We start from the raw sequence: 10585 nt of genomic DNA, 5'->3' as shown, positions 1-10585 counted from the left end.
GAGAGAAACTAAACTAGGACCTAAGTAGTTTTGATTTCTCTCTGTACTTAGTGTGCCATTCTCCATCAGTCATTCCTGCCTTTCTCCATTCTCTTAACTGAACCTAACTGAAGAAGTTCCCAGGTCTTTCCACAGTCTGCAGTTCATCCTGAGATTTTGCCTTCTGGCATTGGTCTTACCTCTCTGAGACACTTTTGCTTTTGTTTTTCACTTTCATTCTTCCTCCTATATTTCATGCTTGTCTATGTAAAACATACTTGCCTCCTTGTCTTTATTTTAACTGATTCTTCTTATAGTGTGCTAACTTCATTTTCAAGATCTTACTAACATTTACGAAATACTTTTCCTTAACATTAAAAAGTTAATCTGTAAGATTTAAAGAAAAGTGATTATTTAGAAATCCTCTATAATGTTTTAAAGTGATGTAGCTTCCTTAAAAATAAAAGCTATGATTAAATGCAGTCCACGAGTTAATATCTCGATTTATAGTATAGATTTATGTTCAGTATGCCAGAGCTAATTTAAGAATGTTATATCCTTCCAATTAAAATGCAGATGCAAAGAGTTCCCCTTGTGGCTCAGTGGAAACAAATCCAACTAGTAGCATAAGGTTGTGGGTTCAATCCCTGGCACTACTCAGTGTGTTAAGGATCTGGCATTGACATGAGCTATGTTATAGGTTGCAGATATGGCTTGGATCTGGCATTGCTGTGGCTGTGTCTTAGGCCGGCAGCTGTAGCTCTGATTCGACCCCTAGCCTGGGAACCTCCATATATTGTATGTAGGTGCAGCCCTAAAAAAAAGGCAAAAAAAAAAAATACAAATGCCTTCAATACCTTTCACATGTTATCTGTCTAAACAAATGCCTATCAATACAGGTGCCAATCACTGAATGGGTAAAGATTCAGAAGAAACAGAAATATGGAGTATAGGCTGTACATGGGAGTGATGGAAAAAGGCAAAGTGAAGTGTCACCAGCCATTGCTCTAAGTGCCATGAGTTGTCTATGCTGAGTCTTTGATTAGAAAAAGGCATGAACAGAAGTCAATAGTGCTAAGGGAATACAAGAAAATGTTCAGATATATATATGTGAGAGAGAGAGAGAGAGAGAAAATTGAAAAACAAAACAGGGAGTTCCCATCGTGGCTCAGCGGTTAACGAACAAACGTGATTAGCATCCATGAGGACGCAATGTTTGATCCCTGGCCTCGCTCAGTGGGTTGAGTGTCCATCATTGCTGTGAGCTGTGGTGTAGACTACTGATATGGCTCAGATCCCTCATTGCTGGGGCTCTGGCATAGGCCAGTGGCTACAGCTCCAATTGGACTCCTAGCCTGGGAACCTCCATATGCTGTGGGTTCAGCTCTAAAAAAAAAGGAAGTACTTCAGAAGAATAAACAAATAATTCTTATATTACGTCACTGAGAAACTGTATATTCTCCACAACCCAATAACCAGAAAGTAGTTAAAACAGAAAAAATGACAACTAGGAAGAGAAAACCATCATGAGCCAGATTATAGCCATGACACACCTTTCAACTACTTAATATGTGGATTTGGAAAATTACTCAACAACTGAAAAATAGAAATGGTAAAGAAACAGCCCAGTAATATCTAAAAGTAAATATGAGACATCAGTGGAAATCAATGTTTCAATCAGTGACTACATTTAAGTATAAAATTCTGTTCAGTTCTGTATAAATAGTCTGTCCATGTTTTTATGGCAGATGAGATAAATTTGTCAGGGGAATTTGTTCATTTGCTTTCTTGAGTTTGGTCTCACCCTTCCAAAGGTCAAGCTGGAGAAGACCAGTTCACTATAGATTAGAAAACTTTTCCTTAATAACTGAGAGTTCACTGTTCTCGTTGCCTTCTCATAGTCCTTATTTACTAGCAGTAGAAAGGGCTCTGAATTAGAAGCCAGATGATTTCCAGGGTTTGTCATAAGCTCTAGAAGATAAGGTATGGGAAAACACTTTATAAAATCTAAAAATGGTATTTAATAATTTCAAGTGGCACCAGTACTGTAATGACTATAGAGTGTATATAACCAGTAGAAAATTTAGAGAATTCCAAAATTATTGTTAGACACGATTGAAAAATTTATACAACTATGATTAACAGATTTTACTGACCATTTAACTAACTTTTAAAGCCAGTCGGTAGATTGAGCCTCTTCAGTCAATGAAGAGACAACTTGCTTAGCATATGTGGGGAAACCAATTTTTCAGGAATGCATTCTTGCTAATGTTAGAGGGAAACTTGTAATTGCTAAACAAGGGTAATTTTGCTCAATAAATTTGGAAGGAGATCAGAGATATTTGGGATTTTAATATTACCCAGAAGAGTCACCCTAAAACCCAGTTGCGAGCAAAAATCTTTTGATGTTTCTAAACTGCTGGGAAGTTTAAGTAATAGAAGCTGTAATTCTTAAACCCACTAGACTTATTACTGATAGAACAGGTCTATTACCATAAATGCAAGATTATAATAGATACATTTTTTTCCACCAGGTCGCTAGTTTTGTTGGGTTTTGCTTATTAATTTTTTTTTTTCCAAATTGATCTTGTGGCTTTTTTTTTTTTTTTCTGAATTTGGATTTCAGAAGTTTCCTGTTAAGGTTATTTATTCATTTATTTATTTATTTATTTATTTATTGTCTTTTTTAAGGTCGCATGCACAGCATATGGAGGTTCCCATGTTAGGGTCGAATCAGAGCTGTAGCCGCTGGCCTACACCACACCCACAGCAACATCAGATCCGAGCCGCGTCTGTGACCTACACCACAGCTCATGGCAACACTGGATCCTTAACCCACTGAGCGAGGTCAGGGATCGAACCTGTGTCCTCATGGATGCTAGTCAGATTCATTTCTGCTGAGCTACAACGGCAACTCCCATGTTTATTAAATTCTTGGAATTGGCTTTCTTCCAATGTTGCCTTCTGTACTTCCTCTGTTCCATTGACTCCTCATTCTCTTAGACTCAGATATAAGTTTATATACTTTGTTTCTCATTAATAATAATAATTTTAAAGTATATACTTAAGGCAAAGATATATAAAGTTTGTATTGAACATTCAATGGGAATGTCCTGATTTTCACTCTTAAAATTCACATATCGGCTAATTAAATATACTGCTCACAGAAAATAAAGGATATTTTCCTAAAGCAAAATCTTTGATGCATAAAAATACGAAGTATTGAATGTGAACAAATGAAATCAATCTTTGATGTAAAGGTCCTTGTTCAGGAGGGTTCTGGGCTGTTAGAAATGCTGATGCTATAGTGGAAAGAGTTCCTACCTCACTCTTACTTCTTAGGAGGATAAAAGGAACCAATACATGTAAGTGTTTGGAGCAGTGTCTGATATACATGGTAAGTGCTCAATAATGTTTGCTATTTTCTTCAGATTATTACTTTAAATAAACCCCAGGGGGTATTCAATGAAGAGATATGTTGTCTGACTAAGAGCAAAAGTTATTCTTTCTTTGTCGGAATTTGTTTTCCTCATTATTTGTTTCTATCTTATTCTTCTTGCTCTCCTTGCCTTTATTATTATTTTGTTGTTGTTGAAAACTAAGAGTGTGGATTGATGACCTCAAAAGGATTTCTCAATTCCCTCAGCCTCTTGTTTAGTAGCCTGGGAGACAAAATAGTGTGGTGTGCTTTTGCTAATCCTGTTTTCTTCTTCCCTCTAACAATCCAAATTTTATCCATCCTTCAGACTCCAACTGTTGTTCTTTTCCTAGATCAATCCAGAGGACAGCAAAATTCATTGAATTAATCCAATGCTCATAATCTATACCATACGTTTATTGTTTTCTCTGTGTGTGATCTCTTAAGGGATATTTTAGGTTTCTCAGTGGCTTAGATTCCAGGCAGTATTTCCATCTCTTCTCCCTACTGCCATCAAGTATCTGCCATAAGGTTTTGCACATCGTAGAGTCTCCTTAGGAAATACTTAATGAGTAGAATCACCTTATCTCATTCAATTTGTGTAGTTGTAACTTTATTATACCAGGGAAAAACGCTCTCTACTCTTATTTAAAAACTCATTCCACCATCCAAATTCTACTCTTTTTGTCAGAAAGTTTCTGTTAGAAATGATCTTAATTCACTCTTTTTGGCAGTAGTTGTTATCACCTGGGTGAAAGGAAAGGTGGAAATGTGATAATGATCATAGATACTTATTTTGATTTTTAAAAAGTTATGTCTTTCCTTGAGTTCTCTTTTTAAAGGAATATGTATTTTTCATTCAAGGAGTTTTAAGTCTTTGAAGGCTGTGATTGAAAAAGCTATAGCCCATTCTTCCTAACTTTTATTCCCTTGGTAGAATAATTCAAAATGAGACCATGTAACATCTGCATCAGAATCCCCTGGAATGTTTTTGCCTGAGTCCAGCACCGCATTCCAGAACTGCTGAACCAGAAGGTCTTGTTGTGAAGCTAGGGGCTTGCAATCAGGTAATTGTTAAGATATTTGGGGGCTGAGAATTATTGACTTGATTTTTAATATGCAATAGAGCATTATATATGGTTTTCAAACTATTCAGTTAGGGTATTGCTTGGCTCAATAAGACAATTTTTTTTTCAAAAGCTGGAATCTTCTTTCTTCACCCTCTCTGTGTACACAGATATACAATTTTATCTTCTCATAGCCCCCTTATAGTACCATAGTCCTAAGCACTAATGAATCCTATCTTACATTATACAGTCATTATAAGTTGTCCATATCTGACACCCTCTACCTCCATCAGACTGTTTCTCAAAAATGAGTGCGCATATCACACAAGTTAGTTACAAAATAAATGTTTGTTATGAATATCAAATAAGTTTTATATTTATATTTAATTGCTTCATGCCTACTAAATATATATTCTCAACAGGGGACAACACCTAAGCATGGATTTACTTATATTTCTTTGGTATCCTTTGTACTTCTGAGTACATAGTAGGAGATGAATGTTAAGTAAACTCCTTCTGTATTCATAAGGATTATTTTTGTTAATGACAATGTAAAACTGAGTGAATGCTCAATTTATATATTAAATCAAGGAGTTCCCATCGTGGCACAGTGGTTAACGAATCCGACTAGGAACCATGAGGTTGCGGGTTCGGTCCCTGCCCTTGCTCAGTGGGTTAACGATCCGGCGTTGTCAGGAGCTGTGGTGTAGGTTGCAGATGCGGCTCAGATCCCATGTTGCTGTGGCCCTGGCCTAGGCCGGCAGTTATGGCTCCAATTGGACCCCTAGCCTGGGAACCTCCATGTGCCACAGGAGCGGCCCAAGAAATAGCAAACAAAACAAAACAAAAATATATATATATATATAAAATCAAGACAGGAAGAAAAATAAAATAAGCCTTCATCCAGTCTTATTTCTGGAAGAATGTCTCAGAAAGGCTGAGCAGGTTTTGTTTGCAAACTTGGTTTCCATAGCTGGGCGAGCTTATGTACTGACTAACAATCTTTCATAACCAGCTGAGCCATTGTCTTCTGATTTCTGGCCAGACATGAAGTTGGCAAAACTATCCAAAATATTACAACCAAAGCCACTCTAGATATAGCCAAGAAGCTTGGTTTTCAAAACAGAAATGTGTAATTAGTAAATCTAAGTAGAAATTTTCTTATTTTTAGGCAAATGATTTCTTTTTCTGATTGAAAGCATGTTTAGATAGATACTGGTTTGGGAGATATAAATCACCATAAAACAAGCTTCCTGTTTCTGTTTCATCTATAAAAGCATCCAACAAACATCTCCCTTTCTTCAGTTCTATTGGAGAATAAGAAACTAGAACAATTTGCTCAACAGTACAAAAATCAGTGAAAAAAATAAATTTTAGATTGAGAATTCAAGCTCAAATAAAGTTTTAGAGATGCTGTACCTTGGCTTGTGAATTAACACACTATTCTCTTCTTACAGAGCTAAGCCTGAGTGATCAGTCTCAGACCAGCTTAGTAATGTGAACACCAAGAAATGTTCAGTTTGCACCTCATTTTCTGTATATCCAGGTCCTGTCTTATTGTTGTATTCAGTTCATACGAACTCTTCTAGCAACATCATGGCACCTTTCATACTTAAAGGGAAGAAGAGAATTAATGTTTAGAGATCCTACTATGTGCTTAGTACTTTAAAAACGTTATCTCACTTAATTCTTATAATTCTTGAGGTGGATTTTATAATCCTCAGTTGCCATATGAGAAAATTTAGACTCAAAATGCACACAACTGATAACTGAGTTAACTAGTACTTAATACCAAGATTTTTATCTTTAAGTCTGATGTGCTTATCACTATTCTAGGGTTCAGTACTACATAGTAGGTGGTCAGTGAATCTTTGGTTAATGAATAAATGAATGAATGAATTCTATGGATGAATAATGAATATCATCTTGAATCTCTCAAAATCTCTCTAACACATCTTCCTCCCTCCCTCCAACTTCTTTCTTTCTTTCTTTCTTTCTTTCTTTCTTTCTTTCTTTCTTTCTTTCTTTCTTTCTTTCTTTCTTTCTTTCTTTCCTTCCTTCCTTCCTTCCTTCTTTCTTTCCTTCCTTCCTCCTTTTCTTCCTTCCTCCTTTCCTCCTTCCCTTCCTTCATTCCTCTCTTTTTCCCCATAGTAAACATTTATTTGAATGGATTTGGGGAACACCTGACCCACACTCCTACATGAATAGAAGTCACCTCCAAAATATGTCCTTGATACAAAATCCTCCAGCCTTGTTTGCCCTTTTCTGGGAAAGAAAGATCATTAATTTGTGGGGCAATCTGTTTCATTCGTGTGTAGTCCTTATTAGAAAGACTTTCCTTATACTGACATAAAATCTAGTTCTAGGTGGAAGGATATCATGGTATTGTGGGAAAAGCATAGATTTAGGGTCAGAAAATTGGAATTTGGACCCCAGGGTTTTCACTTTAGGCAAGGTCCAGCTTCTCTGAACCTGCTTCCTCACACGTAAAATGGTGGTCATTGGCAGTACCATCATTGCTTAACCCTCAGGTCATTATAAGAACAAAAATCTTTGGTTCATAGGACATGTTCTTTGCAAAGAATAAATCCTAAGAAAAAGTTATTTCTTCTTACTTCACACTCTAGGACTTGATGGAATAATTCTATTCATTGTTCATGAAAACACCGAGGTTTCATTACACCTTCCTTTCTTTAGACTAAAGAGCCCCATTTCTTTACGTATTTTTAAAGATGTAAAACCCCTTCTGGTTGCCGCCTGCTAAATCCTCTCTAACATATCAAATGCTTTCTTGAAGTGTGCTGCAGAACTGAACCCTACACTGCAGAATTATTTTTACCAGCTAGAATGCAGTCCTTGGCTTTCATAATGCAGCCTCAACGGTTTAACTCATTACAGGTCACAGCTAAGCTAGGCTGAGTTTGTGTTTGACTAAGGGTCGGATCTTCTTTACGTTAGCTGCTGTCAAGTTAATCTTCCACATCCTGTATTCATGTGGTTGTGTTTTTTTAATCTAAATGTAGATTGCAAAATAAATAAATGTAGATCGCTCCATTTATTTATTTATATTTATTTTTATTTAATTCATCTTGGTTTTAGCTCATTAGCATAGCCATTGCAATTCTTGACTTATTTTTACCTATTAATGTATTACAAGTTACATTATTACATGTAATACATGTATTACAATGTATTACAATCTACAAGTTGTATGACATCTTAAAAAATGACAAGTCCTTTCTGGCATTAGCTACATTATTGGGAAAAATACTGAATAAGGTAAGCTTGGGAAGAACTTTGTGAATGTCTTTTCTCCTCAGTAAAGTTTTCCTTCTAACTTGATTACTCTCATAGTTATTAAATAGTATATTGCTGTTTTCTGTGATGGAACTTGGTCTTCTTAGTATATCTAAGGCTTAACATGGTGCCTGCTAAATAGAAGCTGCATTAAGAGTTTATCATTGGAGAATTAGTGAGTGAATGAATTAACATTTAAGTAATATGCTTTGGGTAAGGTTGTTCAACTACATGTCTACCCATCTAACTTGGCCAACATCCAATGTATATTTTTCTTCTTTTTTTCATAAATGTATTGAGAGACTTTGTTGGATATACCCTAATCAGTAGAAGTAGTCCTTGATCTATAGATTTAATAACGCTGTTTTGGAAGGAATTTAGATCTGCTGATAATACTCGATTTTGGAGAGCTCACCCGTACTTATATATAGTTAACACCTATTTCTTCTTACGTATTCTCATACTTCTGTTTAGTTGCTTCCTCTAGACTTTTGCTTCATTATCTCCTTACCTAATTACCATGTATCCTATACAAGTACTTTCTTCTCCATCATCATCCTCTCCCTTTCTTGCTCTCTATTTTTGCACTTTCTCTGCTCAGTCTTTCCAGGTTATACAGTTTTTCTTTCTTTTTTTTTCTTTTTAGGGTTGAACCTGTAGCATATGGAAGTTCCTGGGCTAGGGGTTGAATCAGAGCTGCAGCTGGCAGCCTATGACACAAACACAGGAAACTCCAGATCCAAGCCACATCTTCAGCCTACCCTGCAGCTTGTGTAAACACCAGATCCTTAACCTACTGAGCTAGGCCAGGGATTGAACCTGCATCCTCAAGGATACTAGTTGGTTTTTTAACCTGCTGATCCACAATAGGAACTCCAGGTTTTACAGTTTTTCTTAAGTGCATTATTGAGAATACACTCCTCTTTAACTTTAGTTCTCCTATTTTTATCCCTCTCCTCTCCTACTTGGAGTCTTCCCGTCTTTAGACCAAAGTTGAATAAAAATATATTTATTAAGTATATTGAATAAAATTTTCTTTCCAAAGATCTCATTTAAAAAAAAACAAATCTGAAAGAAACATAATTTATCTATACCTAAACAAAACTAAACTAAAATCCCTGCAACCAATACAATTACATTTTTAAAAAATTCTGTTGACAGATATGTGGTTCAGTGGTCTTCATATGGAGAGTCTTTTCCTTCTAGAAGAGTTATTGAAATCTGGGTGATCAACAAAGATCTAAATAGAAACTTGAATCATCATGATTTGTGGTATTTTATAAGGCTAGTTCTATTTACCTCAAAGTATTACCTAAAAGTATTCTACTAGGTCATTATGAGTTCTGTCTTACCGCTATTATTTAGCTCTTGAGTCACAGTTTAGATTTTGTCATTAGCAGCAGGTTTGGCTCAGGCTGATTTTTTGGGGAATGGAGTCAAATAAGGCCAATGACGAGCCTTTAGTTTAAGGAAATAGTCTCTTGTTAGCTGGAAGCATATACACACTCCTCTGCTATTTCCTGTATTTTGATAACAAGTAATATTTCCTGGGGGATGTCATTTCTCTTAAAGGTTTATTGCAGTCTTAATCTGAAAGTAATTAGTAGTTGCATTTCTTTATATGTATTCATACATTTTACCAATACTTTCAACTGGAAAATCCAGGGGTACCACTTTGATTCACATGCTAGCTTTTCTAAAACTTTATCCATAATAATAATATCTTGAGTTATTCTGAGTGCAATTTTTAATTTTTTACTTAAGAAATGTATGAATTTACACTTAGAATATTGATTTACCCCATTTCATAGTTGTCATATGACAAGATATAACCTCTGAGCCTTCAGTTAGTAGAAAAAAATTCATGAATCAGAAAGTCCAGAAAGTAATGTACAAGAAGTCTTTTTTTTTTTTTTTTTGCTGCTGCTGTGATGCCAGATCCTTAACCCCCTGCACGGGTCTGGGGATTAAACCCACACCTCCACAGCAACTGAGCTACTGTAGTCAGATCCTTAACCCACCGCACCAGAGCAGGAACTCCCCAGGAAGTCTTAAATACAGTTCCATGAATACTGTCTCCATAAGGATAAATTAACATGTGATGTAAGGACTGTGTCTCCTCCTTGGTGCACACTTAGTATCTCTATTAGTACTGACTTGACTACACCTCATGTTAAGTACTGTACTTCCTCCAGGCTACCACAGAAGCTTTATTAAATTTATTTATCTATTTTTTTCTATTAGACTGTGGGCTCTTTGAGTGCCGAGTCTGTGAAAAGTTTTTTGAAGCAGAGTACCTAAAAGTCTAGTTTAAAAGATGCTGCTGGGAGTTCCCGTCGTGGCGCAGTGGTTGAGGAATCTGACTAGGAACCATGAGGTTGTGGATTCGGTCCCTGCCCTTGCTCAGTGGGTTAACAATCCGGCGTTGCCATGAGCTGTGGTGTAGGTTGCAGACGCGGCTCGGATCCTGCGTTGCTGTGGCTCTGGGGTGGGCCAGGGGCTACAGCTCCAATTGGACCCCTAGCCTGGGAAACTCCATATGCCACAGGAGTGGCCCAAAGAAATATCAAAAAGACAAAAAAAAAAAAAATGCTGCTGACAAACTGTGTAATCTTGAAAAATTAATCTTTTGATATCAGTGTAATAAGCTATAGAAGAGGAATAATGGTGTCCTTTTTTTTTGTAGGTTTGTAGTCATTCTAAAAATAAAAAGTACTATAGATGAAAGTAAATTAATTTGAAATATAAAGAAATTATGCAAAAGGAGGAACCATAAATGAAAAGACTTAAATATTTGCCTATTGGCAAGATTAAAAGGTAAATG

This window comes from Sus scrofa, chromosome 9, assembly GCF_054392235.1.
Source record: "Sus scrofa isolate SSC_HxYL_T2T_F1_AM1 chromosome 9, Sscrofa_HxYL_maternal_Yorkshire_Landrace_v2.0, whole genome shotgun sequence".
Lineage (NCBI taxonomy): Eukaryota > Metazoa > Chordata > Mammalia > Artiodactyla > Suidae > Sus > Sus scrofa.
The sequence above is the reverse complement of the archived record's forward strand: the minus strand, read 5'-3'. Positions refer to the sequence as shown.